At 38.2% G+C, this 21,243-nt stretch overlaps 1 protein-coding gene and 1 long non-coding RNA gene across 2 annotated transcripts in view; one reads left to right on the top strand and one right to left on the bottom strand.

Annotated features, from left to right (window-relative positions):
* Positions 1–21,243, bottom strand: part of LOC110831703 (dopamine receptor 1) — a 355,076-nt gene that overhangs the window by 80,297 nt on the left and 253,536 nt on the right. The gene's annotated exons all lie outside the window — the stretch shown is intronic.
* Positions 10,816–21,243, top strand: part of LOC147872428 (uncharacterized) — a 146,259-nt gene continuing 135,831 nt past the window's right edge. Inside the window, exon 1 of the long non-coding RNA XR_015537579.1 lies at positions 10,816–11,026. This is a non-coding gene — a long non-coding RNA (uncharacterized LOC147872428). The remainder of the gene's footprint in view (positions 11,027–21,243) is intronic.

Below are 21,243 nucleotides of genomic sequence, written 5' to 3'. Positions count from 1 at the left end.
ACATCTATTCTATCCCAGGTTTTCTTAACCTAACATGCAAAGTAATGTAAGGAACCGAGTTTAAGAACCGTATAGAACTTGTAACAAAGCTGATGTTTACTACATTCAGAAACTCGATCTTGTAGGATTTGGATGGAATTATACAAATTATTTTAAATGGGTTCGATTCCCGGCGGTGCCCGAATTTATAACTTGTGTTGGGCAAGGCCGTGGTCTAGGCAACACGGAGTTTTCCTCCGTGGCATCCCAACGATTACTCCATTCACACACAGAAGAAGGCAATGGCAAACCACTTCTGGATCATCTGCCAAGAACGTATATGAACAGGTCCCAGTCCGAGAAAAGGATGGAAGGATCCTGTTCATATGGACCTGTCGTCAGACAGAACACTACAAATAAAAACATACTTCAGATGGGACAGCTAAACGTACAGTATGATACAAAAACAGAATATAATGTTGGATTTAGAGGTCGCGCGAGTAATGGGGACACCTAAATGCGCGATGTGTAAGCCGACAGAAGGGAGTTCAGTAGTAGTGGGGGTCGCACGGCCTCAGCTGCGGTGACGCACCGAACTAAACACAGCGAGAGCTACAAAACAACTGAAGGTTACACCCCTCTAGCGCGTGCTTCGAACGAGTCCATCTCATACGACCAAAATCAGTCCTTCGCGCAGGTGACACCACTTCTCGCGCGACCTCTACTCTGTGTCACAGATCAGGAAATCGATTGGTACTTCCCGGAAATGTACCTTGAAGTAGGTTTTGTTATAATTTAGGTAGTTTCGTGTCTTCAAAATAAATTGATGGTCAAATTTTAGAAAATAATTTAACACTGCCGTACCAGAAAACTCCTCAATATTATTGTTTTACGTATTCTGTATGTTATAAATTTTCTGTTGTTATGATAGTGTCACCTAGAAAGTCCACTCTATTTCACTGCAGTATTTATACACTTTAACATATTCATGACCATTGCTTTAAAAGAAATTAAACCAGTCATTCAGGATCTTTCAACGCAGAACACAGTATCCTGAACAAAAGCTTAGGTACGCACCCCACAGATTGCCAAACCGGAATTATCTGTTTGTGACGCACGGGTTCAGATGCCAATTCCATGAAAGGTAGTTCATAAATTGCAATAATTCTTATTAAAATGCGTTTTAAGAACCTGGTCGCTTATTACAGGCTTGCCTGGAGATGCTTGTGCTCACCTCCGCAGGAACTTGGTAATGATTTGTATCGAGCGGAGTCGCTTTGTGAAGCCTCAGTGTAGAGCAGGACGTAAGTGGAATTCGACCTGTTGAACAGTATCGTCTGTACGTAAAGAGACAATGTTAAACGTGCGTTTCATTGCAGTTTGATTTATTTTCGTGATGTACAGACGATGTTTCATATATTATTTTGGTATATTTAGTTCAGTAAAGGGAGACATTTGCAAACAATAAAAGTCTGTTGAAGAAAATTACGTTTTGTCATGATGAATTCACAGAAATATAGGATTTTTATATAAATGAAGCACGGATTTTGTATGTCTATCTTACTACGTGTTTATTGATTTTAATCGTATGAATTAAGAAATAGTTTTACCTCATCCAAATAGATTACATTTACAGTGTGTATAAAAGTAAATTTCACATTGGTGTAATATGTGGTGCTAATGAACTTTCGGATACAAAACATTTGTATCTTCTGCTTACAATATTCAATAAATATTAATAAAATCTAACTTTATATTTTTGTATATATTAAATCTTGTCCGTCTAATCACAATAAATTCTTATTAATATTAAAATATTATAATAATTAACATTTAAAATATTAAATGATGTTCATTATCGAAATATTCGATTTACATTAGACCATCATTTTTTCATGTTTCACAACATGTTTCAGTTCCAAAAAGAACCATCCTCAGGTGTATATAATTATATAAAGCTTCAAAACGATAAATAATTTCAAATACAATTTTCATACATTATGCCAGCTTACATTTTTGCATAACCTGAATAAAACCGTCTGGGATTTGTGCGACTTCAATACCAATTATTCGTCTAGTACGGAAAAATCCGGAAGAATTATCTGGAAACACACTAAAACTTGTCGAGGTGTGACAGATTACATAGCGAAAAACATCGAAGAAAAAGCTTGCTGGTTTGTTTATATCTGTTTGTCTGTCGCGAATTTCGGCCGAAGCAGTCGTGCTGCCATCCATCGGTGCTCTTACTAACTACAGTTTCGGCCTTATACAAATTCGGTCATGTTATGTGGCATACGAGGTGCGATCAGAAAGTTTCAAGACTGCGCCTATAAAAACCCGTACACTTATCTCAGGTATTAAATTCATCCATCACCCTCCAAGGAGTTCCCCTGGGAGTGAACACAACGATCCCAGCGCCGCTGCCAAGCCTAGAAACATCCCTGGAAATCTTTCTTTGTCAGCCTGTCAAGCACCATCTGCGATTCTGCCTGAATCTCTTCTATCGTCTCAAATCTCCTTCCCTTTAGCTGAATTTTCATCTTTGGGAAGAGGAAGAAGTCACACGGAGCTTAGAGAGGAAGCTGGGGTCGGTTCTTGCAAGATCTTTGAGCTCCTGACAAACGAGAAGTCGATTCTGCTTCTGGTCCTCAGACAGGATGCGTCGCATGTGGAGTTCTTCCTTTAGAATCAGCTGACAGGTCCCATAGCCTATCCCAACAATGTCGCACAAGTCGTTGATGGTACGACGTCGATCTTCGTGAATGGCCTGCCGAATCTTCGTAACATTTTCGGGCGTTGTGCTCGAAGATGGTCGTCCAGAACGCTCGTCATCATCGACAGAGGTTCGGCCATTTTTAAAACGTGAATGCACACAAAGGTTTGTGCACGACCCATTGCGGACTCCCCAAATGCTTGCTTTAGCATTTCATAGGTTTCCGTAGCCGTTTTGGCGAGTCTTTGGCAAAATTTGATGCACACGCCATTCCGAAATCGCAGGAGGGTCGGTGTAATGCACTACCAAAACGCCCGTAACTAAGAAACAAATACTAATTCGATGATGCCGGCTAGCACATTGATTCACTATGAATGTAGGCCGCACCCCCTAAAGGCAGAAGCTTGTACTACATCCGGTTCGCCCTCTATTGACACAGTCTTGAAACTTTCCGATCGCACCTCGTAGGTATTACGTCATTGGAGCCCAGTCATATACCTGCTAATACCAACATTACGGATGCATTTACCCCTACAAACGCAGCTCTGGTATGGACAACGTGTCACGTGTTTACACTGTGGTTCACTCCATGACTAAGAGTTGGTGGTAAAGGTCACACACAAGTTTGTTCTGATAAAACTTCGGTCGAATGATCCCAAAACGAATGTGATTTAATTTTGGTTCTCGAATGTTCCCTGATGTGAATACAGTAATCCCTGTCACTGGAGTGTATTTAAGGAATGGCTGGAATGGGACTGTTTGAAGGTGGTTGAAGCACTACGTTTGATGAAGACACGCCCATACTCGATCAGTGGACATTCCTTGAGATGTCGGAATGCTTTGTTGTAGCTGATTTCACTACACAATGTTATTACTGTGGCCATCAAACGGTCATCGTTGTCCTCGGTAGACATTCTACTTCTTTCGGTGTTCCAAGCTGCGAATTTTTACATTTCTGAATTCACGAGAGGTTACTGTATCCTCGGAGTAGAGTAAACACTCCAACCGGAAGACATTGTCAGTTTCTTGTTCCCAACATCGTAAAATGTTTCTCTCACAAAGAAAGAAACTATCAAATTACTGTTTATATATTCTCGTAACAAGGTACTGAGAAAATGGCTGACCTTGTAGAAAAGTCTTCTGAAACTTTGGTTAACATCGACCAGACTACACAGCGCAACAACCCAGAAGACAGAAATCTTCATACTCTGATGATGGAGGCAGTATGACCTCTGAAACGTTGGTAAACATCGACCAGACTACACAGCGCAACCCAGAAGACAGAAATCTTCATACTCATCGCCCTGATGACGGAGGCAGTATGACCTATGAAACGTCGGTAAACATCGACCAGACTACACAGCGCAACAACCCAGAAGACAGAAATCTTCATACTCATCGCCCTGATGATGGAGGCAGTATGACCTATGAAACGTCGGTAAACATCGACCAGACTACACAGCGCAACAACCCAGAAGACAGAAATCTTCATACTCATCGCCCTGATGATGGAGGCAGTATGACCTCTGAAACGTTGGTTAACATCGACCAGACTACACAGCGCAACAACCCAGAAGACAGAAATCTTCATACTCTGATGATGGAGGCAGTATGACCTCTGAAACGTTGGTAAACATCGACCAGACTACACAGCGCAACAACTCAGAAGACAGAAATCTTCATACTCATCGCCCTGATGATGGAGGCAGTATGACCTCTGAAACGTTGGTTAACATCGACCAGACTACACAGCGCAACAACCCAGAAGACAGAAATCTTCATACTCTGATGATGGAGGCAGTATGACCTCTGAAACGTTGGTAAACATCGACCAGACTACACAGCGCAACCCAGAAGACAGAAATCTTCATACTCATCGCCCTGATGACGGAGGCAGTATGACCTATGAAACGTCGGTAAACATCGACCAGACTACACAGCGCAACAACCCAGAAGACAGAAATCTTCATACTCATCGCCCTGATGATGGAGGCAGTATGACCTATGAAACGTCGGTAAACATCGACCAGACTACACAGCGCAACAACCCAGAAGACAGAAATCTTCATACTCATCGCCCTGATGATGGAGGCAGTATTACCTCTGAAACGTTGGTTAACATCGACCAGACTACACAGCGCAACAACCCAGAAGACAGAAATCTTCATACTCATCGCCCTGATGACGGAGGCAGTATGACCTATGAAACGTCGGTAAACATCGACCAGACTACACAGCGCAACAACCCAGAAGACAGAAATCTTCATACTCATCGCCCTGATGATGGAGGCAGTATGACCTATGAAACGTCGGTAAACATCGACCAGACTACACAGCGCAACAACCCAGAAGACAGAAATCTTCATACTCATCGCCCTGATGACGGAGGCAGTATGACCTATGAAACGTCGGTAAACATCGACCAGACTACACAGCGCAACAACCCAGAAGACAGAAATCTTCATACTCATCGCCCTGATGACGGAGGCAGTAAGACCTCTGAAACGTTGGTTAACATCGACCAGACTACACAGCGCAACAACCCAGAAGACAGAAATCTTCATACTCTGATGATGGAGGCAGTATGACCTCTGAAACGTTGGTAAACATCGACCAGACTACACAGCGCAACCCAGAAGACAGAAATCTTCATACTCATCGCCCTGATGACGGAGGCAGTATGACCTATGAAACGTCGGTAAACATCGACCAGACTACACAGCGCAACAACCCAGAAGACAGAAATCTTCATACTCATCGCCCTGATGATGGAGGCAGTATGACCTCTGAAACGTTGGTTAACATCGACCAGACTACACAGCGCAACAACCCAGAAGACAGAAATCTTCATACTCTGATGATGGAGGCAGTATGACCTCTGAAACGTTGGTAAACATCGACCAGACTACACAGCGCAACAACTCAGAAGACAGAAATCTTCATACTCATCGCCCTGATGATGGAGGCAGTATGACCTCTGAAACGTTGGTTAACATCGACCAGACTACACAGCGCAACAACCCAGAAGACAGAAATCTTCATACTCTGATGATGGAGGCAGTATGACCTCTGAAACGTTGGTAAACATCGACCAGACTACACAGCGCAACCCAGAAGACAGAAATCTTCATACTCATCGCCCTGATGACGGAGGCAGTATGACCTATGAAACGTCGGTAAACATCGACCAGACTACACAGCGCAACAACCCAGAAGACAGAAATCTTCATACTCATCGCCCTGATGATGGAGGCAGTATGACCTCTGAAACGTTGGTTAACATCGACCAGACTACACAGCGCAACAACCCAGAAGACAGAAATCTTCATACTCTGATGATGGAGGCAGTATGACCTCTGAAACGTTGGTAAACATCGACCAGACTACACAGCGCAACAACTCAGAAGACAGAAATCTTCATACTCATCGCCCTGATGATGGAGGCAGTATGACCTCTGAAACGTTGGTTAACATCGACCAGACTACACAGCGCAACAACCCAGAAGACAGAAATCTTCATACTCTGATGACGGAGGCAGTAAGACCTCTGAAACGTTGGTTAACATCGACCAGACTACACAGCGCAACAACCCAGAAGACAGAAATCTTCATACTCATCGCCCTGATGATGGAGGCAGTATGACCTATGAAACGTCGGTAAACATCGACCAGACTACACAGCGCAACAACCCAGAAGACAGAAATCTTCATACTCATCGCCCTGATGATGGAGGCAGTATGACCTCTGAAACGTTGGTAAACTTCTACTAGACTACACGGCGCTACAACCCAGAAGACAGAAATCTTCATATCTCATCGCCCTGATGATGGAGGCAGTATGACCTCTGAAACGTTGGTAAACTTCTACTAGACTACACGGCGCTACAACCCAGAAGATAGTCATCTTCCTAAAAGACCAAATTGTGTGTTATTGTATGCGTGTTCGCTTATAACTCGAGAAAGGGAAATTACAACGTTTCGGACGTTGGCCAGAATCTGTTGAGTCCCTGGTTGAATCAATCTCAGATCTGAACTTAAATACATTTCAAAAGCCAGGTATAAGACTTGTGAGGACCGACATCTGTGGGAGACAATTTCATATCGTCCCTAAACCCTACTACAGATTTCAACTTGTAGAGCCTGAGTTCAACACGTTCTCGTCAGCATAAAGTCTGGCATTGTATTGAATAACGAGACAAACTCTGAAATAAAATAATTTTTCAACTTTTCCTTGCAGTTTTTGATATTTTAGTCAATTCCTAAGCATTTTATACGATACTCGATTTAACACTTTGCTTGTCTCTTAAGTGCAAAGCGAGCGAGCTGATTAGGATATCAGGGACCACATCCGATGTTTTCTCGGGGGTAAAGACGGGCCGAGCTTTATACTGGGATGTATAACAGAGACGCAGTGCGGGGAAAGGAACGCATTGGACGTAATCAACTCGGATAATGGACAAAGATTCGAGGAGGATATTATTAAAATGGATCTTGTGAAAGGAGGACGTGGTAATTGGAAATGTATGTATTAAAATATTCATGTCCATATCTAATTATGATTCGTCGTTAAAGTTTCAGGTACCGTTAGAGGTACGAAAAACAGAAAATGTTTGTTTATAAGTAAACCTATCAGTGACCCCCTTGTTTGGACGAATATTTCCAGAAAATGATCCTACGAGCTACAAAAAGGAAAAAAAAAATCAGTGGTTTCTGCGTACGTTCGTGGTCGAAGTAACTCGAAACTTTCCAGGTGGCAAGCTTCTGGTTACGATATAACATTATTATTATTATTATTATTATTATTATTATTATTATTATTATTATTTCTATACTCCGCGCACTGACTGTGTTCCCTAGGGAGTTTCAAATCCCTTTCCATCCCTTTCAGACGGTGCAAACTCTATTCCAGCTCGTGACATATATTTCTGGATTATTCTGTGGAGAAAATGCATAGACGAACCGCCTCAGGGCAAAGATTATATTTCCTAGAAGCGTATTTAGAGAAACAACATGGGGTAGATGAACAAATCAATAGAAGGTAACGCAGTTGCTTTATCAATACCGACGACAGCCAGCAGCTCTCTTACCACTTGACAAAACAAATATTGAATTATCACACTCCTCCCCCTGGTCTGTGTGTGATTTCAGCGGTTTATCCCCGCGTACCCTCGGTCAACGTGAAACAATTGCTATCTCCACGAAAATGGCGGTGAAAATGAATCAAAACAACGATAACGCAGTCATATGTTTCGACTTTTATCGATATTTTCTTTTCCCATAAAATATCTTTGTAATACATGACTAAGTAACTCCATGGCGGGCAGTCACTCAGATAATTCAAAAAAAAATCCCCGTATTTTATAGGATCCGATAGTTCATTTCCATCTGCCCAAGGGCCCAATTTTCAGAATAATTAATTCAAAGAACATATTCCCACCATTTCTTTAACATCTATTTTAATAATACTAGAGCAGAGAGCCCCTTTCGGAGCTCCTCGGGGGGGGGGGGGTTGCGTTTTGAAATCTTGAGTAAGATTTATGCACCTGGCGGTTATGAATTCGTATTTAAATATTTGTTTAAATCTTGTCAGTCTAATCACAATAAAATTCCTATTAAATATTAAAATATTACCATAATTAACATTTAAATATTTAAAATATATTAAATGATATTCTCTATCGAAATGTTCGATTTACATTAGAACATCACTTTTTACACGACATGTTTCAGTTCTAAAAGAACCATCTTCAGGTCTATAAATTATATAAACTTAAATATAATTTCTTAAATGCAACTTTTAGTCATATGTTTATCAGATTCCATCTGGAAGAAAACATCATTTGAAATCTGATAAACATCTGACTAAAAGTTGCATTCAAGAAATTATATTTAAGTTTATATAATTTATACACCTGAAGATGATTCTTTTAGAACTGAAACATGTCGTGTAAAAAAGTGATGTTCTAATGTAAATCGAACATTTCGATAGAGAATATCATTTAATATATTTTAAATATTTAAATGTTAATTATGGTAATATTTTAATATTTAATAGGAATTTTATTGTGATTAGACTCACAAGATTTAAACAAATATATATTTATCACAATATGACGCAACTTTATCATCTCGTATTTAAATGCCAGTGAAATTGATAGAAACGTAGTTACTAACGAACTGTTGTACAGAGCGGAATGTATTTTGAAATATTCACGGCCATCGCATGTAAAACACGTAATAAACAATTCGATAACTTTAAATAACCACCTAACGCCATGCATCAGAAGGTAATAGCACGTACATCATTTAATCCCGTATACTCCCAAATATCCACTTAATGTGAGACGTCAGAACGAAATATCCCTCCTAAAAGTACATAAACCCTAATAATCTAGGCATTTATTTTGATATATCTCATTTATGTGAATAAGAACCACGTATATGTGTTACAGATAATTCTTCTTAATGTGTTGAGAATAAAATATATTTCACATTTTACTTAGAAATATATTTTTTTTTCGTTGATGAATATCTGCGATTCATTACAAGATACGATGGTCTCAGAATAAAAGGGGATTGAATTACAGAACACTGTTAATGGAATATTCATCATTTACAAAGACTTTTAAAACACAAGAACACACGCTAATGCGACTTATCGAGGCGTACATGTGTCAGGTTGACGCGAGCTCAAAGGATTATAAAAAAAAATACATCGTAAAGTTCTTTGAGATATGGATACTGCAGTTGAAAATTCTGAGCTGAAAATTCTGAGCTGAATCTCGGCTCTTTGCAACGAGTACATTTTCCTTGCGAGAGGATTTTATAAGACAATACTTGACGTTAGCTTATGTCTCATTCTGGTGTCGAACTGGGTCTATCATGGTAACGCGTTTGAGATCATGGCATTGGCGGGGGGGGGACATATAAAGTAATTTGGAAATATAGAGTTTTTTTATCAAAAACACTCTTCACGGACATATTGTTTGGATGACAAATACAGAAGATGGTTGAAACAAATAGCAAACAAGGAATTAAAACAAATGAACACAAAGTTTTTTATTTAAAATCCTGACGTTGGTGGAAATATTAGAAGTTAATTGAACGCGAGTGGTTTGTGACTGTTTAATAAACTGAGTGTGAGGTTATGTTCAGGTTAAAATAGTTGTGCAAGTTCGTCTTTGGTGTTTTAGTGAGTACCAAGCTATGCATACGAAGTGCGATCGGAAAGTTTTAGACTGCGCGTTTAAAAACCCGTACACTTATCTCAGGTATTAAATTCATCCATCACCCTCGAAGTAGTTCCCCTGGGAGTGAACACAACGATCCCAGCGCCGCTGCCAAGCCTGGAAGCATCCCTGGAAATCTTTCTTTGTCAGCCTGTCAAGCACCATCTGCGATTCTGCCTGAATATCTTCTATCGTCTCAAATCTCCTTCCCTTTAGCTGAATTTTCATCTTTGGGAAGAGGAAGAAGTCACACGAAGCTTAGAAAGGAAGTTGGGGTCGGTTCTTGCAAGATCTTTGAGCTCCTGACAAACGAGAAGTCGATTCTGCTTCTGGTCCTCAGACAGGATGCGTCGCATGTGGAGTTCTTCCTTTAGAATCAGCTGACAGGTCCCATAGCCTATCCCAACAATGTCGCACAAGTCGTTGATGGTACGACGTCGATCTTCGTAACATTTTCGGGCGTTGTGCTCGAAGATGGTCGTCCAGAACGCTCGTCATCATCGACAGAGGTTCGGCCATTTTTAAAACGTGAATGCCACACAAAAGTTTGCGGACTCCCCAAATGCTTGCTTTAGCATTTTATAGGTTTCCGTAGCCGTTTTGGCGAGTCTTTGGCAAAATTTGATGCACACGCCATTCCGAAATCGCAGGAGGGTCGGTGTAATGCACTACCAAAACGCCCGTAACTAAGAAACAAATGCCGGCTTGCACACTGATTCACTATGAATGTAGGCCGCACACCCTAGCGGCTGAAGCTCGTACTACATCCGGTTCACCCTCAATTGACACAGTCTTGAAACTTTCAGATCGCACCTCGTATGTATGACTCAGTGAATTTCAATCTGGACACTTGGCAGCATTGCTTACTCGTGCACGATGTTTCCAAGACGTGAGTCACGCTGTGTCTACTCGCATTTGTTTTGTGGCTGTGGAAGAGAGCGCTTGCTGTAATTCGTGTGTTAGCAGTAAAGAAAGAACACATTTCATTGCAGCGAATATGGAGTGTTCTTTCCAACGAAAATGTTAAGTACGGTGCGTGCGTATTTAAATAAGTGGGAATAAGAGATTCAGTGGACGAAATGTGTGAGTAATAATCGCATTAAAGGTAAGTAAGTGTGTTAATTGTAAGACAGACTTTTCGATTGCTCGCGGAGGTGAATGTGATGTAACATCAAATGTTTCCAGTGCGTTTCGTAATAATACGCCGCTGAGATTTATACAGAATTCTAAAAGTAATTGAATTGCTTATTTCTTTGTAAAATCAGTAACTAATTAAGAGCTTGCACTCATAGCAAGGAAACGTACTTTATACTGCCATGATATGAAGCACAACTTAAGTTACAACAGCTTTTATAATTGTTTTAATAATTCAGGTTCGTGTTTTGCTGATAGAGCAAATGTGAATCTTAGGAACAAGAAATCTGTGTACTGACATCTAATCAGTGACAAGATATTATTGTTAAAGGTAATTCTACTGAACCTTTTACACATAGTGTTGTAAACATGGTAGTTAATATATAATTGTTTAAATCTTGTCCGTCTAATCACAATAAATTCTTATTAAATATTAAAATATTACATTAATTAACATTTAAAATATTTAAAATATTAAATGATGTTCTTTATCGAAATATTCGATTTACATTAGACCATCATTTTTCACGACATGTTTCAGTTCTAAAAGAACTATCTTCAGGTGTATATAATTATATAAATCAATAATAACTTAAATACAATTTCTTAAATACAATTTCTATATATTATTTTAGCGTACATCTCATGGTAGTTAATGTTTGGACATTGCATTGAACCATTCATTCCGAAAAGTTATAACCATTTTTCATCATGTTCCAAAAGAAGAGAAGACCTTTCATCGTTTTTTGAACTTGTTAATCGTGTTTAGAATAAACAGTTTACGTGTTCCAAAAAGATGGCTGTCATTAAGAAAAGTTGTGTTGTGTTTGTTACAAAATTATGATGTTTTGTCAAGATGTTATCAATGTTCATTTGAGTATCCGGATTGTCTCAAGCCGGAAATTGATACAAAAGAAATACCATTGAAAACGTATCTTACTTTCTTCCATAACTTCAGAAAAGTATTTCATGAAGAATTTATGTCTCGGGAAAGTGTGATTTAGTTGTGACTTGAATCATGTAATTTAATTTAAATATTCAGAAACAAATAGTATAAAATATTATAATGCTTTGTTTCGATTAAAAAAATCATGAATTAAATATTTGCTTCCAAAATAACAAAAAATCTACAGTTTTTTTTTATAATATAAGCTTTTTTTATTTTTGCGGAAATATTACGATTTTAAAGATGAAAACATTTTAAAACATTTCAAAGCTGTGGATTTGAATGATGTATTTAATTTTTTTTATAAATTTGCCCATTCAGTTTTAATCATATGTAAACGCAAGGATGTCCTCGTATAAATCAGTAATGGTTCTCATTTTGGGTAATGTAGGTAGGAACTGTTTGCTTGTTTTTAAGAAATTTTATCTTTTGAAAAAAAAACCCAAATATATTCAAACTAATATTAATTCTTATTATTCCAGAGTCCAACCCTCATTTTGAAGGAATATTTTCAATTATGGTCAATAACTGGAGTTAAAGTAGAAATGGGTATTGACAGAATTTAATTAAATGTGAACTTCATATTACATTAATTTCAATCACAAAAGTAAACATTTTTTATAAACACATAAAATGAGATGATAATTTTGCGTCATATTGTGATGATTATAATTGTTTAATTTTAACCTTTAACCGTCTAATTACAATAAAATATTTTATTAAATATTAAAATATTAAAACATTATTACTACAATTAACATTCAATATTTAAAATATTTAAAATATATTAAAATGATGCTCTTTATATCGAAATATTCGATTTAGAACTAGAGCATCATCTTTTTCACGACATGTTTCGATTTTCAATGAACCATCTTCAGGTATATACTCGATATAAACTCAAATGCAATATTCTAAATGCAATCCTTTGTCAGATGTCCATTAATTATCAGAAAGTTATCCTCTTCTAGATCAATTGTATTTTATTATCACACTCAATGTTGTTTCGTAAATATATGTGATTAGACGGTTAAAATTAAACAATTAAACAAACACATAAAAGTCATACGAATAGTTATCACAACCATTTCTGAAAAAAATCTGGATTAACATTGGCTATATTTATCATAATTATTCAAAATGTATAACTTCTTTATTTAATTTAGGACAAAATCAACCACATGATCGCCACGTAAAGCAATATTATTAGCATTTATTTAAATTATTATTATCTAGATATTGACAATTTCTAATGTATATCATTTAGTACAGTACACATGTTACTTATGCAATTTTGCTTCAATTTCTTGCGAGAGTTCAAGACGTCAGTCGGACCGAAGGCTTCTTGACGTTTATACCTTATCTCAGTGTTTAAAAACTGGAAGCCCTAATTTAGAACACCGTTTACCGTCAACAGTATCGCTTTCATTAATATTTACCTCGAGTCCTTGCTTTTTAAAAAAAATATTTTATAGTCAGACGCTCATCCCTTCCGCGGCACAGAGAATTCCTGTTCCTTATCCATTCTACCTTTCATTATAATTCTCTTTCATCTTACACGTTTTAGAAGCTGGCCGCTCGTGTTTTATCCACTTACATGCTATAATACAGAGTTCAAACACTAAAATTATGTGATGAGAAGCTGGGTACAGAAATGTTGCTCCATGGGGTCGTGAATATTCGGGATACATGAAAGGAGGAGTATTTTTCAAGTGAGCACCTATCAGATTCTGAAGAATGGCTGTGCTCCATGGTTGGTCAGAGCGATGGATTAACACACACAATTGTAATCGGGGATCTTAAACTAAAATATGGGTATAGATGAGAGAATAATATTAAAATGAATCTCATATGCATACGCTGTGACGATGTTGTCTGGATTAAAGAGGCTATTATAGTGCAAACACAGTAAATACTTGTAGTCCGAAGTTGGCTATTGACGTCTTAATGCCACGTTAGAAGGCGGCTTCCAATTGGTATACATACAGTTCGATCCCGCGTTACGACATTTGTAGCAAATCTAATTCTGATATTGTTTAGGTACCAGGCAGCTTCTTGTAGCCCCGGCCGTCTTTATTAGCAATATCACAGCAAAGACACATTATGGGATAAATGTCGCAATGAATAAGTACACGCACATTGTGCCATGGAGCGAATAACCAAAAATTATAACCGCAATTACAAAGACCTAAACATCGGTCACGTCGAGGTTCTCTGAAACACTGATAAAACTACGATGTTTTTTCAACGCCGCATAATAGACACGATGGTGGATCTGAGGAAGGCAGAGATCTGCTCGAAACATGTATCCTACGTAAGAATTCCATCGTATACATAATAATAAGGGAATTAGTTGTGCCAAATTTGTAAGCAGCCATGACAGTAAGTGTATTTCATGTGAAAAAAAAATATTTTGAATTAAATGTTGAGGATTGAAGATATTTGTCTTCTAGGTTGTTGCGCTGTGTAGTCTGGTCGATGTTAACCAACGTTTCAGAGGTCATACTGCCTCCGTCATCAGGGCGGTGATTGTGAATGAATTCATCGCCCTGATGATGAAGGCAGTATGACCTCTGAAACGTTGGTTAACATCGACCAGACTACACAGCGCAACAACCCAGAAGACAGAAATCTTCATACTCATCGCCCTGATGATGGAGGCAGTATGACCTCTGAAACGTTGGTTAACATCGACCAGACTACACAGCGCAACAACCCAGAAGACAGAAATCTTCATACTCATCGCCCTGATGATGGAGGCAGTATGACCTCTGAAACGTTGGTTAACATCGACCAGACTACACAGCGCAACAACCCAGAAGACAGAAATCTTCCTACTCATCGCCCTGATGAAGGACGCAGTATGACCTCTGAAACGTTGGTTAACATCGACCAGACTACACAGCGCAACAACTCAGAAGACAGCAATCTTCATACTCATCGCCCTGATGACGGAGGCAGTATGACCTCTGAAACGTTGATTAACATCGACCAGACTACACAGCGCAACAACCCAGAAGACAGAAATCTTCAAACTCATCGCCCTGATGACGGAGGCAGTATGACCTCTGGAACGTCGGTTAACATCGACCAGACTACACAGCGCAACAACCCAGAAGACAGAAATCTTCAAACTCATCGCCCTGATGACGGAGGCAGTATGACCTCTGGAACGTCGGTTAACATCGACCAGACTACACAGCGCAACAACCCAGAAGACAGAAATCTTCATACTCATCGCCCTGATGATGGAGGCAGTATGACCTCTGAAACGTTGGTTAACATCGACCAGACTACACAGCGCAACAACCCAGAAGACAGAAATCTTCAAACTCATCGCCCTGATGACGGAGGCAGTATGACCTCTGGAACGTCGGTTAACATCGACCAGACTACACAGCGCAACAACCCAGAAGACAGAAATCTTCAAACTCATCGCCCTGATGACGGAGGCAGTATGACCTCTGGAACGTCGGTTAACATCGACCAGACTACACAGCGCAACAACCCAGAAGACAGAAATCTTCATACTCATCGCCCTGATGATGGAGGCAGTATGACCTCTGAAACGTTGGTTAACATCGACCAGACTACACAGCGCAACAACTCAGAAGACAGCAATCTTCATACTCATCGCCCTGATGACGGAGGCAGTATGACCTCTGAAACGTTGATTAACATCGACCAGACTACACAGCGCAACAACCCAGAAGACAGAAATCTTCAAACTCATCGCCCTGATGACGGAGGCAGTATGACCTCTGGAACGTCGGTTAACATCGACCAGACTACACAGCGCAACAACCCAGAAGACAGAAATCTTCAAACTCATCGCCCTGATGACGGAGGCAGTATGACCTCTGGAACGTCGGTTAACATCGACCAGACTACACAGCGCAACAACCCAGAAGACAGAAATCTTCATACTCATCGCCCTGATGATGGAGGCAGTATGACCTCTGAAACGTTGGTTAACATCGACCAGACTACACAGCGCAACAACCCAGAAGACAGAAATCTTCATACTCATCGCCCTGATGATGGAGGCAGTATGACCTCTGAAACGTTGGTTAACATCGACCAGACTACACAGCGCAATAACCCAGAAGACAGAAATCTTCATCGCCCTGATGATGGAGGCAGTATGACCTCTGAAACGTTGGTAAACATCGACCAAACTACACAGCGCAACAACCCAGAAGACAGAAATCTTCATACTCACCGCCGTGAAAACCTCAAATCTTACATGTTGAGGATTGTTACTGGAATTCCTTCAGAACCTACACGATTTAAGACCGAATTAGTTGAAGAATCACTGAACACTTAGAACGTGGTAAATTCTCAAAACAACTCTTGCATACCGTAATACCACCTTCACTGTTCCTCCCAGCGTTAAGTCATTGCTATTTGTGAGGCAGAGTGATTTGTCGGAGAAGTTTGCATTGTTCTCGTCAGATAATTAGGTAGCTGAAACAGAAGACGCTGTTGATATTCTCACAGAACATCAATTTAATTTACAGTGGTTGTAAATAAGGTATAAATGTCATAATCATGTGAAGGCCTTAAGGACATCAAAGGAATGTTGGAGCAGGTCGCTTAATTCAGTGGAAGATACCTATGTGTATTTCCACTATTAAATAATTCAATATATAATATTTAAGAATGTATTCTGTTCTAATATTTGTGAGTAATTTTAAAATTACGAGTAAATTATAGGTGGATTAGAAGTTAAATTTTATAGCAAATTATGTGTCGCTGTTCGGAAGAAGGTGTCTATAAAATTTCTTTGTTTACACTGAAAATGAAAGTCGTGTTTAAATGAAAGCGAGGTGGAATATTTTTAGGAGTTTCAATATTAGAAAATTAATCTGTCTGTTAATTAATATGTAACGCGTCGGGCTGTGTCCTTTTTGAGAAACCGACTGTCGTCAAAACAGTTCCTTTCCTTCTATCAGACCTGAAGGTTCATTATAATGTACACAGGAACTCACAAATGGACCGTATCTTAATACAAAGAAATCGAGTACAGTTTTTTAGAATATAATATTTCGTACACATTAATTCCGCAAATTATCCTGTCATCTAAGTCTAATTCTTGGTCCCTGTCTCTGAAGATTTGTTGGATTTAGACGAACAGATGTAAATTGTTTTTGTGATCTGAAAAGTGTCTGACAATGCTCGTTGTGATGATTGTCCCAAAGCATTATGACACAAAGGCAGTTCTTCCACGTACGTGATTGATTTTATCAGCTGTACATGTGACAATTTAGCGCAAGAACGAATGTATTTAGTTACGGTAACAGGTAGAGTAATTTCTGCGCAAACCTATGAAAAATTAATTAAGAGTTTTCGGTTTAAAGCGAATGAAAATTAATTGTATTTCAGATTTCAACGCGTCTATGCGGCCAGTACCGACAAAACAGTACCTGGCGCTGATGGAGGGTGTCTCGTAAAATTTTTCAGTGACATTACAGACAACTGCATATCATTTTAAAGTACATCAGTAAGTCACGTGAAATTATAATTTTAAGGACAATTCAGTTTTTAAAATCTGACTGCTGAGATTTTTGTAAAAAATAATTATCCATGTCATCAGATACTCTCTTGAATGAAACCGTCTCGTTTTCCGGTTCAACACAGGCCTTAGGTTTATCTTCTTTTCATGAAGATATAAATTGGAATTTTACAAGAAGAAAATGTGTTGGGGTCTGTTGGAAGTGACGAAGGGGAATGGTATATAGCTAACGTCGGATAGGGATAAGAACAGAAGCGAGAAAGCCATTCATTCGCATAAAAAGTTTAAATTTGGCGCCCTCAATTCTACTCCATTTTCCTCTGCTTCAATACATCAAGAAATCAGATTTCTTATTTTGTGGATGTACGTTATCTCTTAGAATGTTATTCATACTGCTACGAAATCACAGACTTGCATCGATACATTATCAAAATTACTTCTAGGTTCGGAAAAAAAAAGTACTTTGTATTTCGAAACAGGTCACGTATTTAGTATAATATTATATTCTTCTTAATGGACTTCCTTTTAAAATAAACTGCATTTAGAAAGCTGCATTTATTATTTATATTTCATAGTTACGTATTTAGATTCGAAGCAGGAAATAGATATTACAAACCTTTAGTAAAAGGGCGACATTTTTAATCCAAGAATTTTTCACATATATATTTATTATTCAAGTCATATACACAAACTTTTAAATTATTGATGTTAAAATTTAAAATTTAAAATTGATATTCTGTGCCATTCATCGTTAACTCGATGTTACAATGTTGCGCTTTAATATTTCTACATGCAACATAATATGCAAAATAATAAGAAGAACAAAGAAAACACCTACAATAGTAAACTACAATCTACAATCAACGAAAAGCTTGCATTAATAAATATAGAATAGTTTTAAATATAAAGACCTGAAGATGATGCTATGACATCGAAACATGTAGAAATATTAAAGCGCAACATTGTAACATCGAGTTAACGATGAATGGCACAGAATATCAATTTTAAATTTTAAATTTTAAATTTTAACATCAATAATTTAAAAGTTTGTGTATATGACTTGAATAATAAATATATGTGAATATTAAACACAAACATGACGCATCAAAACTATAAACCAAGAATTTTTGTTTATGCTCATTTAAAGACTAATCATTTATGTGTAATAAATTATATTTGCGCAGTACTGAAGAAACAAATTAAGTATTTAGACAAGTTTTCTTTTTTGAAGTTTAGAAGTAAAGAGCACTAACTATAATGTTAAAAAACCAGTATAAATGGAATAAAAATGACACGATTTATAAACTTTCTAAAGGCTGGAACGTCAAAATTGTCAATACGACAACTCAGACCTCTTTTTATTAACATACAGGGTTATTAATTGCATTCTATTTCTTCTCTAAATTTTCTGGGCGAAGATAATATAGGGGAAAATGGTACAGGAAAGTGTGATCCTAATGTTTAAAGGTTTTTTTTCATTTACCTAAGAAATGACATTGGCAATGATGTTTTTCTAAACACCGAGAAGTTTGTTATATTTAAGTCTGACAAGGGCACTAAATTCACCTGAAACACCCACACATACCGCCTTGTTGAAGAGCTGGGGAGAGATTTAATTTCAAGGTCAAATGACTCTTTGTCAATTATCTTCGTTTTCATTGATTCTGGCAGACAGTTAAGAAATGATTCGTTAGTAACAGAATGGTTATGAATCAACAAATCAGAATTCGACATAAGAATAGTGAGTGAAGGTAAATATTAAGATTTGGGACCAGAATGTACTATGATGTTTCTCACAAGCTTGACTTCAATTCAAGGCGTTCGTCCGCTCAGACGATATCTTTTTGTTAAGAAAAATTTCCACAGAAATTAATTAAATTAAAAGTCATTTTTGTATAATTAAAATTTTATTTTCGCGTTTCAGTAATTAAATCTATAAATTAATGAAGTCAGAAAGAAAGTGATTAATTAAAATACTCTAAATATATATTTATTATCACAGTCTATACACAAACGTATTTAAAATGTTGTTGTTAAAATTTATATAACCCTATAACATCTGTAGTATAAAATATTACAATAAGCTACAAATTAAAATACTCTGTTACAAAACTATACTCTAGGCTGACTGTTTCATCAAAGATAACTTGAATCTAAGTTCTTTGTAAGAAATCGGTAAAGGTTGTACAGCTTAAGAAAGTTCCATAATTTTTTTCAAAGTGTTTTACTGGTTCGTCAATGACTCCACGTCTTGTCCATACCGCATCGCCATTGGTAGGTCCAGCGCTTCACATCACATTGAAACATTGCCCATGGCTTGGCAGGAAGAGTGCCTGAAGACAACTGTAGGAGATTTTATCTGAAGGAAGTTCAAACTACACCAACTGTACTGATCTACTTTGGTGATGTATCGGTAAAAATTCAACTGGTATTCGGAAGGTACCCGGTTTAAATTTAAGTTGAGTCATCAGCTTCCAGATAGTTCGTGGTTTTTCCGAGCTTGCCAAGCAAATTTGACGATTTATAATCATTAAGTCTAGATCTCTTGGAGCTGCATGTGACATAGAACGTATATTTTATTTCTGATTTCTCTCAGGATAAATGTGTGACGAAGTGTTTAAAATATTCAGTGTTAAAAATTAAACAGCAGATACTAGTGGGTGAAGGTGTGCTCAGATCGTATTTTGCTTTATTAAACACATTTCAGCGTTTCTTAAGAGACATGACGTTTTATTTCATGAACTTGTATTTCTCTTTATTTATAGTCCAAATGGGGTAGAAGCGAGCTTTGAAATTACGTGACTAAAAGGAGTATCGGAAAGGAAGCCGTCAGGCGGCGAAGAAAATTAATTTTTCCTCTAATAGGGCGACCTGTTGCCATGGGTGATAAAATCACGGCACAACGCTTTCAAGTGGCTAAATAAATTTGTTCATGGAGATGTTAGGAACATCTTCACAGTCACACAGCGAGTGCAAGAGAGGACTAAGTCTTATCAACACACACGCCAAGCTTATTCTAGAATATGAGTCGGGGTAGCTCAGTCAGTATAAGGTGCGGCCACGGATTGGACGATCCGGGTTTGATCCCCAACGGGGCCGGTTTTGGGGCCCACCCAGCCTCCAGGGTCCAGCGTAAAGAGCGGCCGAGGTGTGACGCTGACCACTCACCCCATCTGGTGCCGAGGTTAAAAATGAGTATGAGCTATAACGCCTCTCCCCCCAAGCGCCTATATGGCGTATAGCGGAGCAGCTTTAATTACAGAATTTAAACACGACGGAAGTGAAATAACGTTTTTTTCTCGCCGACTACGAGACTTCGCTGCCTGAACCGGTCGACTGTCGATTTTCTGAGCGATGTCTTCGTGTTTCTTCACACGGACATAAAATCTTTAAAGCGATCCCGAGTTGACTCCTCCGGGGAATCTCTCAAGATGCTGAGTGCATATATCGATGTATTCTGCTTCACGATAAATACAGCTGTAGTTGATACAACGACGTTAAATAATAAATTATATATTCTTATAAAATATTAACACTTACAGTTTATCTCTATACGTAATTAAATACTTCGGGAATTAAATTCCTGTATTGCTTGTAGAATACACAAATCTTTATTTCTCGATATTTAACTTCGAGAATAAAGCATCGAAATTCCACCTGAAGCTCTGAGATTTTAAAAACAAACGTGAGAAAGCTGTAAACAGCAAGTTATGAATGAAACCTGACA

The sequence above is a fragment of the Zootermopsis nevadensis genome, unplaced genomic scaffold, assembly GCF_977971745.1.
Source record: "Zootermopsis nevadensis isolate Lab colony 2312 unplaced genomic scaffold, Znev_1.0 Znev_ptg000028l, whole genome shotgun sequence".
Taxonomy (NCBI): Eukaryota; Metazoa; Arthropoda; class Insecta; order Blattodea; family Termopsidae; genus Zootermopsis; species Zootermopsis nevadensis.
Note: the sequence above shows the minus strand (reverse complement) of the source record. Positions and strands in the feature narration are given on the sequence as shown.